This window comes from Oryctolagus cuniculus, chromosome 6 (assembly GCF_051225735.1).
Source record: "Oryctolagus cuniculus isolate XC-2025 breed Fujian yellow rabbit chromosome 6, ASM5122573v1, whole genome shotgun sequence".
In the NCBI taxonomy this organism is placed as follows: Eukaryota; Metazoa; Chordata; class Mammalia; order Lagomorpha; family Leporidae; genus Oryctolagus; species Oryctolagus cuniculus.
The window spans coordinates 60,035,653-60,050,338 of NC_142872.1; the positions used below are offsets into that span (position 1 = coordinate 60,035,653).

General features: G+C 42.7%; 1 protein-coding gene across 9 annotated transcripts in view; it reads right to left on the bottom strand.

The window, feature by feature from the left end:
- FBXW11 (F-box and WD repeat domain containing 11) overlaps positions 1–14,686 on the bottom strand; it is a 135,560-nt gene that overhangs the window by 90,707 nt on the left and 30,167 nt on the right. The window lies entirely within an intron of this gene.

Here is a 14,686-nt window from a genome sequence, read left to right on the forward strand (position 1 = left end):
AGAGAACCTACAGGACAGTACCCCATTTGTGTTTTATAGCCAACGTGTATGTTCAGAAGGGCTACAAAGAGGAGACACAAGGACCAGTACTTACCAAATTTCATACTCAATCTATGCCCTTTTTTCCCATAAAACTTTCACTGCCTCTACTGATAGGCTATAAAACAAAGAGTGCCTTGATAATACAATGGGGGCTACCAGACACAGGGGAGAGTAAAACAAAGACCCTGCACAGCAACCCTGTGGCAATTACACCTTCTGCTCTAGGACTCCCAAGCCAGAATGGGGAGGATCCTGAAGAATCCCACAGTAGAAGGGCTCAGAAGCATACACAGCTCCAGCTCTGGAATGCTGGCTTTGATGGCTACAGACTCTCCACTCAGTTTCTGCTGAATACTGTCCTCACCTCAAGACAAACAGAGCAAGCACTGATGTTAACCCATATTAGGAATTAGCCTATTGTATCTCACATCTCTGACTGTTGCTTTTCAAGATGCAATAATATTTGTAATGAAAATAAGGCCACAACACTTAAGTCTTCCAGGGCCAGTGTTGTGGCATCTCCTGCAAAGACAGCATCCGAAATATGGATGCCAGTTCCTGTTTTCGGCCACTCCGCTTCCAATCCAGCTCCCTGAAAATGGCCAAGGAAAAACAGTGGAAGATGGTCCACATGTTTAGAGCCCTGCCAACCATGTGGGAGACCGGGATGAAGCTCCTGATTCCTGGCTCCTGGCTTTGGCCTGGTCCAGTCCCAACCATTGTGGTCGTCTGGGAGTGAACCAGCAGATGGAAGATCGATCTCCATCTCTGTCTCTGTCTCTCCCTCTCTCTCTTTAAATCTGACTTTAAAATAAATCTTTAAAAAAAATTCATAACCTAGGTTTCTATTGTTAAAATATTTGATGGCAGGGCCGGCGCCACGGCTCACTAGGCTAATCCTCCACCTTGCAGCGCCGGCACACCGGGTTCTAGTCCTGGTCGGGGCGCCGGATTCTGTCCCGGTTGCCCCTCTTCCAGGCCAGCTCTCTGCTGTGGCCAGGGAGTGCAGTGGAGGATGTCCCAAGTGCTTGGGCCTTGCACCCCATGGGAGACCAGGAGAAGCACCTGGCTCCTGGCCTTGGATAAGCGCGGTGCGCCAGCCGCAGCGCACCGGCTGCGGTGGCCATTGGAGGATGAACCAACGGCAAAGGAAGACCTTTCTCTCTGTCTCTCCTTCTCACTGTCCACTCTGCCTGTCAAAAAAAAAAAAATCACTAAAAAAAAAAAAAGAAAGAAAAAAATGCTTGATGGCAATTTATAAGAAATGGCAAACTATCACCAAAATAATTGTATTGCTTTCTGTTACATATATTTTCATTCTTATTAACACATAGTAAAATATGTTACATAGTATACTACATTTGCAATATATGACATATATTAAATATTTTGTATGGACATATTTATGGGGTACAATGTGACATTTCAATACATGTACATGTATAAATGTTGAATTGTACTGTTTTGGAAACAAACCATTATATATTATTCACATTGTAGAATAAATGTTAACTCACAATTTAAAGGCATTTTTCAAAGTCTTTTAAAGAACTGAATATTGGCCCATGGCCTTCAAATGTAAAACACCTTCTTATCTATATAAGATCTTATTATATCAGAATTTGACAATAAACATGTGACACACAACCAAGAAAGTTAATTGTTTAACTCTTTGCACCTATATTCTAGAATCATATACTTATTTGTCGTTTGCTATACCATACAGCACAGGTTATTTTCAGGCTGAGATACACTTGATGGGAAGAAAAGGGCATGGTGAAAAGCAGAAAAGGGAAAGAAGGTGAAAAGCAAAAAAGTATGAGAAGAATGAGGAAAACCAAAGTTTACTATCTGCCAAGTTTTAGAAGTTCAAACACAGGCAAACAATAGTGGAATCAGGACTCAGAGTCCTATACCATACTTTCCCTAAACACAACCTCTTTTTGAAAATTATTTTAATATTCAAACAATTATTTTATCTTGTAAGATCACATGAGACACCAGAACCCACAAGCTAACAAAACCAATATGATCTTCATAGTCCTCTTTGAGACCTGGATAAAAGGCAGTTTCTTTTTAAATTTGTATGCGCCCACATTTTCTGATTTTTTTTGGTCAGTGACCACTTAATACTTATGTAATACTCGAACACTACCTTATGTAATTTAAAGTGATGCATTATTTTAATTATCAACAGTAACTTGACAGTTCAAACAAAAACACATTCTTTTCCAAAGAATTTGGAGCTTATCTTAAACATCTATAGTTAAACTGAGTTAAAATGCTAAGTGCTAGAAAAAATATTTTCCCTAGTAACCCTCAGAAAGAGCAGTGAATATCAAAATCATAGTGTTTTATTCTTGAGGAAATCCAAAGGAAAAAAATCAAACTTGTCCGTTTCACAACTATCATCATCCATGATTCAAAAATGTCACCAGACTTTTCAGAGCTCTCACAGAACCTGGAGAGGAGAAGGATTAGATGTAGGAGGGGGAAGTGGCATCTCTATTCTAAGCAGCATGACACAGAACAGGATGTAACAAAATAATCTATTTCCGGCATAGCCACATGGGTCCTCAGTTGTGCTAGGACCAGTCTGAGGTTCACTTGCCAAGGAGTTACAGATTCCCCCAGCAAGCTCCAAGTCAGATCAGTCTGAACCCAATCCCAATGAAGTTTATCCAAGATCCATAAATCCTGAGACTAGACAGAATTTAACAACAGTTTAATTAAGTACATCTGGGCCTTTGTCAGTTAACATCTGTGGTTCTATTAGGAATGTTGTTCAGTACTAAGGAAAACCACTCAACTCTTAAGTTTAACTTCATTTTCAAGACAAATGATCAATGTTATGAAAATTTCCAAAAAATAAGATCAAATTGGGAAGGGGATGCAAACAGAACTGTAGAGCTATACCATAACGTACTTTTCCATTCCTACACCTCCACCGGGCAGACAGGAATCCAAGTTTTACAGAGGAAACTGATTGTGAAAGATATCAAATAACTTGTCAGAGATCAAAAGTAGCAGAACTGAATTCTATCTGATCCAGAACCCTTGTTTCCTCCCAAATGTATGTCGCCTGCCATTTCCTCTGCTTGATATTAAACTCCCTAAAATAGCAAGTTCCCCTCATTTATTTTCAAATCCTGTCAACTTGTCATTCATCTACACTGCTGAAGGGGGTATAATTGGTACAATCTCTGGTGTGCAACTTCACAGTACATATTTAAGACGAGAAAAACGTGCACATCAGTTGACTCAGCAATTTCACATGTAAGAAATGCTGTCAAGGAAAAAAATTAAGATATTTCCAGAAATACAGCTAAGAAGATGTTTACCACTTCACTGTTCACAACAGCAAAGGAAAAACACCAACAATAGGGGCTGTTTCAAGAAATTAGACATAACTACAAAGCAGAATATTGTATCTTCACCAGGCAGAAATTTATTTATCTTTATAGACACAGGAAAAAAATTCACAGTATATGAAAACAAAGTTCCAACACACTAGAAGAGGCCCAGGAACTGTAAGTGAATAAAGACAATAAATCAGATCTTATATTATGATCCCATTTTTATTTAATAAATACAAAATATTCAAAAACATCCAGAATTAACTACAAGTGATTTTTATTTTATTCTTTCCGCCTATTGTATCTTTTGAAATGCAGCCAATGTATAATTAGCAATAAAGCACCCAAGCTTCTCGATCCTCTCTCCTCCAGGCCACCTCAAACAGAATATGGGCATTTCCGCAGATCTGTTCACAGCAACTTGCCCCATGATGCCAGGTCATTCTCCTTCAAAGAATCTGGAGAGCAGGTGGGGTTAAGGCAGCTATCAGAGTACGGATTACTTCTGAGCTGACAAAGACACTCGAAATCTATTTCAATGCCGGTGGTCTACAGACAGTTAACCAAAGATATCCAGTCAGAAAACTTTTAAGAAATGGTATTCTGTCTTACAAGGCTGTCATTCTAAATGTACAACAATCCACGCTGTATACTGCATGACTCCTGAGAGGACATCCAGGTGAGAGAACTGACCAACCTTGTTTTTAAGACATTATCTAAGATCTGGAGACACCTGCTCTCATCATCAGTATCAAAACGCCTATCCCCATCCTGCATTAATCCATCTTTCCCCTCTTACCTGTGCTATGGTGCAGATGTGGTTTGTCCCTGAAGGGTACACATGCAGGGGACTTGGTTGCCAGTGCGGTGGTATTAAGAACTGGTAGAGAGGCTGGCGTGTGGTGCAGTGAGTAAAACCGCCACCTGCAGTGCCAGCATCCCATATGGGTGCCGGTTCAAGTCCCTGCTGCTCCACTTCCGATCTAGCTTTCTGCTATGGCCTGGGAAAGCAGTGGAAGATGACCCAAGTCCTTGGGGCCCTGCACCCACGTGGAAGACCCCGAGGAAGCTCCTGGCTCCTGGCTTCAGATCAGCTCAGCTCTGGCCATTGCAGCCATTTGGGCAGTGAACCAGCAGATGGAAGACCTCTCTCTCTCTCTTTTCTTCTCCCTCTCCCTCTCTCCAGCTCTACCTCTCTCTATTACTCTTTCAAATAAATAAAATAAATCTTAAAAAGGGGGGGAGGTGCTGGTGGAAGCTTTAAGAGACAGGTCATAGCACAAGGTAGCAAAATCACTGGGGGCATCACCACATTGGAATTTATCCAGGTGTTTGTTTTTTTTTGTTTGTTTGTTTTTGTTTTTTTTTTTTTTTTTTTGACAGGCAGAGTGGACAGTGAGAAGGAGAGACAGAGAGAAAGGTCTTCCTTTGCCGTTGGTTCATCCTCCAATGGCCGCCGCGGCCAGCACGCTGCAGCCAGAGCACCGCGCTGATGCAAAGGCAGGAGCCAGGTACTTATCCTGGTCTCTCATGGGGTGCAGGGCCCAAGCACTTGGGACATCCTCCACTGCACTCCCTGGCCACAGCAGAGAGCTGGCCTGGAAGAGGGGCAATCAGGACAGAATCCGGCACCCCGACCGGGACTAGAACCCGGTGTGCCGGCGCCGCAAGGTGGAGGATTAGCCTAGTGAGCCGCGGCGCCGGCTGAATTTATACAGTTCTAATGAGAGCCTGATTAGTTCCTGCAGAGGGGGTTGTATATAAGATGAGCCCCATCCCAGTCTCTGGCTTCTTATCTTGACGAGGATTTCTTCTAAATGTGCTTCCACCATGAGGCCCTCACCAGAAGCTGAGCAGATTCAGCCCCCAAAACTGTGAGCTAAATAAATGTCTTCATTTTATAAAATATTCAGCTTCAGATATTTTGTTATGGCAACAAAAAATGGACTAATAGGGGGCAGCGCTGTAGCTACCCCCTGAAATGCCAGCATCCCAAAAGGACATCAGTTCAAATATCGGCTGCTCAACTTCAGATCCAGCTCTCTGCTATGCCTGGGAAAGCAGCAGAGGATGGTCCAAGTCCTTGGGCCCCTAGACCCACGTGGGAGACCCAGAAGAAGCTCCTGGCTCTCAGCTTCAGATCTGCCCAGCTCCGGCCTTTTGAACATTTGGGAGTGAACCAGTGAACGGAAGATCTCTCTGTGTCTGACTCTGCCTCTCTGTAACTGTCTTTTAAATAAATCAATTAATCTTTTTTTAAAAATGGACTAATATACTGCACCTGCCCCTATTCAGGTGCTGGCTGCGTGCCTTCCTGGTCCGTCTGCCTACCCGCACAAACCTAAAGCTGGAGAATTTCTGGAAATATATACACAAAATCTTGATTGCCACCAAACATACCAAGCCAAAATTCTTACCCTATTTTAATGGAAAAGAGTATGAAGTTTGCTATGTTGTAGAACGAATACCAGGAGCAGTATTTAGCCTAACAGTTAAGATATCCATATCCTGACTAGCTTCCCACTAATGCTGACCCTGGGAGGCACGGTGATGGCTCAAGCAGTTGAGTTCCTGCCACCCAGCGGGAATCTGGGGAGTGAACCAGCAGTTGGGAGCTTTCTGCCTGTTTGTCTCTCCCATCCTCCTTCCCTACCTTTTGTGTGTAAGTGTGTCTCTCATTGTCTCTCTGTCTCTTAAATGAATCTTAAATAAAAAGAACATTAGAACATACAGAAAATGAACTTTTTGTTTTGATATAATGAGCATCCTAGTATTTTTCTAGCTAGAGATAAACACTTTCAAGAAGATGACTTAAAGAACATCATTACAGAGGCCAGTGCTGTGGGGCAGCAGCTTAGGCTGCAGCCTACACTGCCAGCTTCCTATGGGCACTGATTGGAGTCTTGGCTGCTTGCTCCACTTCCAATCCAGCTCTCTGCTAATGTGCCTGGGGAAACTGTGGGAGATGACTTAAATCCTTTGGTCCCTGCCACCCACATGTGAGATCCAGAAAAGCTCCAAGATCCTAGTTGCAGCCTGGCCCAGCCCCAGTCGTTGCGGACATTTAGGGAGTGAACCAGCAGATGGAAGATCTCTCTCTATCTCTGCCTTTGAAATAAACAAATAAATCTTAAAAAAAGAAAAATGACACTCGTATCTCCTGTCAGAGTTCCTGGGTTCAAGTCTTAGCTCTACTACAAAATCTAGCTTCTTGCTCATGTGCACCCTGAGAGGCAGCAAGTGATGGCTCAAGAACTTAGATCCCAGATGGAGTTCCAGGCCTCTGGCTTTGGCCTGGCTCAGCTCTAGCTGTTGCAGTAAACCAGCAGATGGGAGATCTATCCTTCCACCCCATCTCTCTGCCTTTCAAATAAAACAATTTTCAAAATTAAACTGTTTATTAATTCAAAAAATTTACTGTAAATAGCAGTACACTATATGCTTCAATAAACAATGTAGGAATTCTTGGGGCAGACATCTGGTCAGTGGTCAAGACATCACTTGGGGACATTGGCATCCCATACTGGAGGACCTGGGATCAACATATGGCTCAAGCTTCTGACTCCGCATTCCTGCTAATGCAGACACTAGGAAGCAACAGTGATGGCTCAAGCAGTTGGGTTTCTGCACACACGGGAGACAGGTATTGTTCTGGCTTCAGCCCAGTCTAGTCCCAGCCACTGTAGGCATTTCGGGAGTGAACCAGCAGATGGGAGATCTGTCTCTCTGCCTCTCATATAATAAACAGAGAAATTTATTTATTAAAAAAAAAAGTTTTCATAGACTTATCACTGCCAAAGACTTTCAAAGCTTCTACAGTCTAACATGAGACCCATCTCACAGCAAGCTCTGAATAAGTATCTACAGAATGGAAAGTTGGTTCTGTTAAGGAGCCACTTGAATTCAAATCTAACACCATTTTTAAAGCCTTCTGCCATTTTTCTAACTGCTCATTTCTCAACTACACAATTATTTTCCAAGATCTGACCACCCCCTATTCAAATAAATACATATTCAAAATTGGTAGAGTTTCAATGTTTAAACTTTTATACATACACAGATATAGTAAACAGTGGTATCTAAAATGTTGTTCCTTGTGGTAGGAATATCACAAAAAGTAGACTGTCAAAGCTAATATGTAGACATAAAGAGGCACAATTTATCACCCTTTCATTAATTTTATAGTAAACACCAAACTTACTCTTCTGTCTCATACAGTCTCTTGTCCTCATATCCTAAGCTGACCTTGGTTTCAAATAAGAATGAAGTTGTGTGCCTTACAGTCCACTGGGCTCTAAAACAAAAGAATCTGTCCTTCAGCCAGAGGCCGGGCTGCCTCAGTATGGGATCCTGCTGTCTGCTGCACAGCGAGGGCGACTCTGGGTCTCTTAGCACTGTTTCCCGCAGGCCGCTGGGTAAGGGAAGTTGTCGCTGCTTCAAGCCAGGGATTTCATTGACTTCTGGAGTCAAAAAGGAACTTATAAACCATTCTGCCCATGTTCTCAAAATATTTTTCTAGTGCAGGTCCTCTAGGTCTCTCACCCTGTGCTGTTACACGTACTCCCTGGAAAGCACCTGGTCTCAACAGCAGATAATTACCGCCAAACACAACGTCTCCACAGGGTCACAAACTGCTTTGCACATGTATACGTGAACAGGGGTAGAATCCAACTCTCTGGAACTTCTCACACAGAGGAAGTAATGAAGTCACCACACAGAAGCCCAGCATGTAAAAGATACTGGACCACTTATCAACTTCTTTGTCAAAAACCTTGTTCAATCCCATTGTTTTAATAACTTTATGAATGGCCTGGCTATATGTATCCACTCAAGATATTCTACAAAACATTCGTACACAGATATTACCAACACCATAAATTTTTCACTAACTCAGGAGGATACAGAATTAAGAGGACTATCAAAAGGCAAATATCATGGGGATATTTCTAGAAAAAAAATTTGTAATCCACAATTCTTTTCACTGATGAAGTCAAAGTCTATAGACAAACAGCAGAAACAACTACCAAGACCGGGAAGTGAGAGGAAGGGGCTGACAGGGTGACATCACTCTTACTTTGAAAATAATCCCCTGCCGGCGCCATGGCTCAATGGGCTAATCCTCCGCCTTGCGGTGCCGGCACACCGGGTTCTAGTCCCGGTCGGGGCGCCGGATTCTGTCCCGGTTGCCCCTCTTCCAGGCCAGCTCTCTGCTGTGGCCCGGGAAGGCAGTGGAGGATGGCCAAAGTACTTGGGCCCTGCACCCCATGGGAGACCAGGAGAAGCACCTGGCTCCTGCCTTTGGATCAGCGCGGTGCGCCGGCCGCAGCTGATCCAACGGCAAAGGAAGACCTTTCTCTCTGTTTCTCTCTCTCTCTGTCCACTCTGCCTGTCAAAAAAAAAAAAAAAAAGAAAAGAGAAAGAAAACAATCCCCTTACAAAAGCAAACACTGGTCTACAAACAAGAAAATATTTATAGTAATACATTTTCTTACAAAACTATACTTACTTAAATAAAACTCAGAATTTTAGTTCTGAAATATAAACTTATAAAAATAAAGCAATTTATGAGCAATCAATAAGATAATTTACCAATTTATAAGCTAAATATTTTCAGGTCCTTATAGTGCCTAGAAACAGAAGCTAGATAGATACTCACTGAATTATCAAATAATTAACATGTAAAATCCAGAAAAGTTTTTATGAAGACCAAAAACCTGACTAGCAGGCTAGAAGAATATAATGTGAAAATGTTAAGGGGCTGACAGTAGACACCAGGTCCCCTAATCAAACTGATCCATCCGCTCAGTGATGATCACACAAACCAAGCTGAATCCCAAGATTTCCTCAGGAGCCACAAGAAAAAGAAATCTCTTGCCTACTAATCTTGACAAAGGGGATGAGACCTAGAGCTCCTGATGCCACCATGCCACTCAAGCGAGAACTTGGTGCTGGTACTAAGAAGCACCACATGGAGTATGAGTGAAAAACTTCAATATATATTTACCTCTAGCATTTCCAAATTATAAATTTACTTTTTGGACTTAAACCACTTTTGAGTTTGGTTTTCTGCCACTACCAGCTGGAAAATCATAACAAACCTTAAAAATTTAGTTTAAATAAAACAGGAGAGACCCAAAAGAGGTACTGACATAGCCTGGATCATAAAGAAATGAAAGTCTGCAGATGAAACACTATTAAATTTATATTTACTCTCCTATGAAGGTATTTTACTCTACAGATAAACAAGGGGGTTCAAAATAAAATACTCCCAAAATATCCTGTTCATACTGGAACCATGGATACTAGAGGAAAAAAAATTCTAAGATAAATTATTCAAAACTTTAAGAAGACTACAAAAAGAAAGTGCAACAAAAAAGTGAGTTGTGATTTTCCAAAGACCTCTGAAACCCAGCACTGAGCAACCTGACCTACATTTTTATAGGCACTCCATTCCGACTAAGCAATGAGGCTACCAAGAACAGACGACAAACAAATAACCTTAGAGAAGCAAATGTATTTATCATCTAAGACTACAGAAGTCTACCAAACTACTATAAATACAAAATAGCACTATCACAGGCAAAGCCCAATTGCCCCACTTCCCTGCCATAACAGGTAAGCTTTTTCTAAGCATTGTGTATAACTTTTACCCTTCCGTCTCCTTATTGCACTAATCTTATTGTCTTGACTTGCTTTTCCCTTCATCTTCATTTTCCTTTAAAAAAAAAAAAAACAATGTGTTTATTTGAAAAACACAACAGAGAGAGGGACAGAGAGAATATCTTCCATCTCCTGGTTCACTCCTCAAATGGCTGCCCCAGCCAGCTCTAGGCCTGGCAGAAGTCAGAAGCCAGGAACTCCATCCAGGTCTCCCATGTGCACAATAAGGAACCAAATACTTGGGTCATCTTCTACTGCCTTCCTAGGCACATTAGGAGGAAACTGATCAGAAGCACAGCAGCTAAGACTAGAACCAGCACTCTCATATGGGCTGTTTCAAGCAACAGCTTAACTTGCTACACCACATTTATTTTGTTTTTATGTTCCTACATTGCATGTGTCATTATAATCATGGAAATACACCTTTTGGAATAAACTAAAACCTAACAATCATTATACTTTTAAACTGAGAGAAGGGAAAAAAAGAAAAAAGATAAGACTGTTACCCTCTTACTGCTTATCAGTGCCATAAACAGGTCACCACTGATTTTACTAAGTAAGAGTAAAAACCACACTTGACCTTCTTGCAGGCCAGTTTTGCTCACCCTATCTACCATCAATGAATGTAGGATTTTAACTGAAAGAAAAGCACAGGTGCACTGGTTCTTCCATAATTGCTTACTTGGAAAGAATGGAGAATAACACAATTAAGAGAGCACAATGGAGCCAGAACTGTCGTACACTAAGTTATGCCACCGCTTGAGACAACAGCATCCCATATCAGAGTGCCAGTTTGAAGCTGCTCTGCTTCTGATCCAGCTCCTTGCTAATGAGCCAGGGAAGGCAGTAGAAGATGGCCCGAATAGTTGGCTCCTACCACCTATGTGGGAGATTAGGATGGGGCTCCTGGCTTTGATCATTTGGGTAGTGAACAAATGGATGGAAGACCTCCCCCTTTCTCCCTCCCTCACATCCTTCCTCTCTCCTCTCTTTCTCTCTCTCATTCTCTTTCAAAGAAATAAATAAACAGGAAGAAGGCACCATGGAAAGAGCACAGGTTTTCTTTGGTTTAATAGAGATATACGCTATACCTAAAGGCAACAAGTCTCTAGATCTAGCTACCAACTCACAAAAAGGACAAAATGGAACAGAATATATAGAGATAATAATAATATATATTATTATATATAATATATAATATAGAGAGAATATATAGAGATAATAATATATAGAGATAAGAACAAAATCAGCAAAGCCCAGAATGTGGGAAGTTATACAGAACAATTAACCATCTTGCGTTTCCTCAATAAATAAAATGCAAGAAAAACAGATGAGCAACAATCTTCACAGACTCAGAGATTTCAGATACTATCATATATATGTATTGTGTAAAATAAGTCTGGATTCTGAATTCAAAAACTATTATAAAATATCTCTGAGAAAACCAGCAGACAAATTCCATCCTATAAGACAACTGACCAGTGTGCCTCAAAACTATCACACTCATCAAAGGGTGAGAGGCTGAGAAGCTACCACAGTCCAGAGGGGCCCAAGGACACATGACAACTACATGAAGGTGGATCCTGGAACACAAGGGAATCTTGTGTTTAAGCATTTACATGCTTAAAGAAGTTACTATACAAATACAAAATAATACCAGTAAAGTTAATTTATTTGTGGGAAAAGAACACTAAGGAAATTTGAATAAACTTTGGACTTCAGTAATAATGCATCAATATTGGTTCACTAATGGAAACAACAGTGCCACACTATAGTAAATGCTAATAATAAAAGAGACTGGGGAGGGGAAATATATGAGAATTCTGTGACATTTGTTTAATTTTTATATAAATCTAAAGCTGTTATAAAAAGAATAAATTAATTTAAAATTGTCTGAGAAAATATGAACACTGACTATTTGACATAAAGAAATTGTTAAATTTTTTAGGTATAAATAATGGAATTTATGTCTTTGATTTTGTAATTATCTTTTACATATAGTGAATTGTTCACTTTTTTAAAAAAGATTTATTTACTTACTTGAAAGGCAGAGTTACAGAGAAAGAGAAGGAAAGACAGAAAGAGACAGATCTTCTGTCCGCTGGTTCATTCCCCAAATGACCACAACGGCAGGAGCTGGGCCCATCAGAAGCTAAGAGCGTCTTCCAGGTCTCCCACGTGGGTGCAGGGGGTCAAGGACTTAGACCTCCTCTGTTGCTTTCCCAGGCTCATCATCTGAGAGCTGGATCAGAAGTGGAGCAGCCAGGACTCAGGACTGGAACCAGCACCCATATGGAATAGCTTTACTTGCTACGCCACAGCGCCAGCCCCAGTGGATTATTCACAGATGTACAAATGAGCAGATAAAGGCAAGGAGGAGATCAGAGCACCATTTCCCAGGGTTTGGTGCTCAAGGTGATTCGACAGTGGTACCTGAAGGTTCTTCTCATGTTTAATAGCTGTATGTTTAATTTAAATCTCTACTGTAAAATATAGCTAGCTGTATTTTAATTTAAATGTAGCTAGCTAGCCCAATGTGTAAATTTACTGAAGTTAAAAATTCAGACAGGGGCCAGTGCTGTGGTGTAGTGGGTAAAGCCACCGCTTGCAGTGCCAGCATCCCATATGGGCGCCGGTTCGAGTCCTGGCTGCTCCATTTCCTATCCAGCTCTCTGCTGTGGCCTGGGAAAGCTGTAAAAGATGGCCCAAGCCCTTGGGCCCCTCACCCACATGGGAGACCTGGAAGAAGCTCCTGGATCCTGGCTTCAGGTTGGCACAGCTCTGGCTATTGTGGCCAACTGGGGAGCGAACCAGCGGATGGAAGACCTCTCTCTCTCTACCTCTCCTTCTCTCTGTGTAACTCTGACTTTCAAGTAAAATAAATAAATCTTTAAAAAAAAAAAAATTCAGGCAGAGGTAGGGTAAGATCCAAGATCTAATATTACATGACCCAACCAAGTTACTCAACCTAAGAGGCCTCTGTTCAGAGGGATGGGGAGATACAACACCTGCTGCATCCAAAGCAATGAACATCAGCTCTTACATTGTTGAGGAAAGCCAACCTAAAGCTCCAACAAAGCAGCTAGGGACCAGAAGGGAAGACTGGAGGTGAGGGAAGGAGGGAGGAAAGGAACATGAGAGCTTACAAAGGCAGTCTGGGCACAGGCAGCCAAGGTTTCCCCTTTTGTTCTCCATCTCCTCAAATACTGACCATCTGCACAGCCTGGAGAACCTGTTGTCCCCTAGCCTCTGGCTCTCTTAAGAGTCCCAAGCTGGGGCTGGCACTGTGGCGCAGTGGGTTAAAACCCTGGCCTGAAGCGCCAGCATCCCATATGGGCACTGGTTCGAGTCTCAGCTGCTCCACTTCCTATCCAGCTCTCTGCTATGGCTTGGGAAAGCAGTAGAAGATGGCTCAAGTCCTTGGGCCCCTGCACCTGTGTGAAAGACACAGAAGAAGCTCGTGGCTCCTGGCTTCAGATCGGCGCAGCTCCAGCCATTGTGGGCATCTGGGGAGTGAACCAGTGGCTGGAAGACCTTTCTCTCTGTCTACCTCTCTCTGTAACTCTGTCTTGCAAATAAATAAAAAGTCTAGCCGGCGCCGCGGCTCTCTAGGCTAATCCTCTGCCTGCGGCGCCGGCACACGGGCTTCTAGTCCCGATTGGGGAGCCGGATTCTGTCCCGGCTGCTCCTCTTGCAGTGCAGCTCTCTGCTGTGGCCCGGGAAGGCAGTGGAGGTTGGCCCAGGTCCTTTGGTCCTGTACCCGCATGGGAGACCAGGAGGAAGCACCTGGCCCCCGGCTTCGGATCAGTGCAGTGCGCTGGCCGCACCGCACTGGCCATAGCAGCCACTTGGCGGGGGGGGGGGGGGGGGGTTGAACCAACGGAAAAAGGAAAACCTTTCTCTCTGTCTCTATCTCACTGTCTAACTCTGCCTGTTAAAAAAAAAAAAAAAAGTATTTAAAGAAAGAAAAAGAAAGTCCCAAGCTGCCACCTAACACTCTTCAAACAAATATAACAGAAGTACAGCCTCCAAATAATCAAGAGCTTTTCTTTCTTACTCTAGACTATGGTGAAAGAGAGCACAGGCTCGATGAGTACACTAAGCAAAACAGCTATGGCTGGCTACTGTGACCACAGGCAAAAAACACTCCTTCTCCAGTCCCCACTTCCTCACATGCTAAAATGTGAGGGAAAAAATCTTACTACTGGGCTGGCGCTATGGCGCAGCCGCTTAAAGCCCTGGCCTGAAGCACTAGCATCCCGTATGGGCGCCGGTTCTAGTCCCGGCTGCTCCTCTTCCAATCCAGCTCTCTGCTATGGCCTGGGAAAGCCGTAGAAAATGGCCCAAGTCCTTGGACCCCTGTACCCTTGTGGGAGACCTGGAAAAAGCTCCTGGCTCCTCGCTTCAGATCGGCGCAGCTTCCGCCGTTGCAGCCATCTGGGGAGTGAACCAGCGGATGGAAGACCTCTCTCTGTATCTACCTCTCTCTAACTCTTTCAAATAAAATTAAATACATCTTTAAAAAAAATTTTACTACCTCCCAAAGTTATAACATAGGTCAATTTGAAAGCAGCAGGTACTTAACAATCACAGTTCCCTCCCTACTTATTTATCAGGGTAATAGAGAA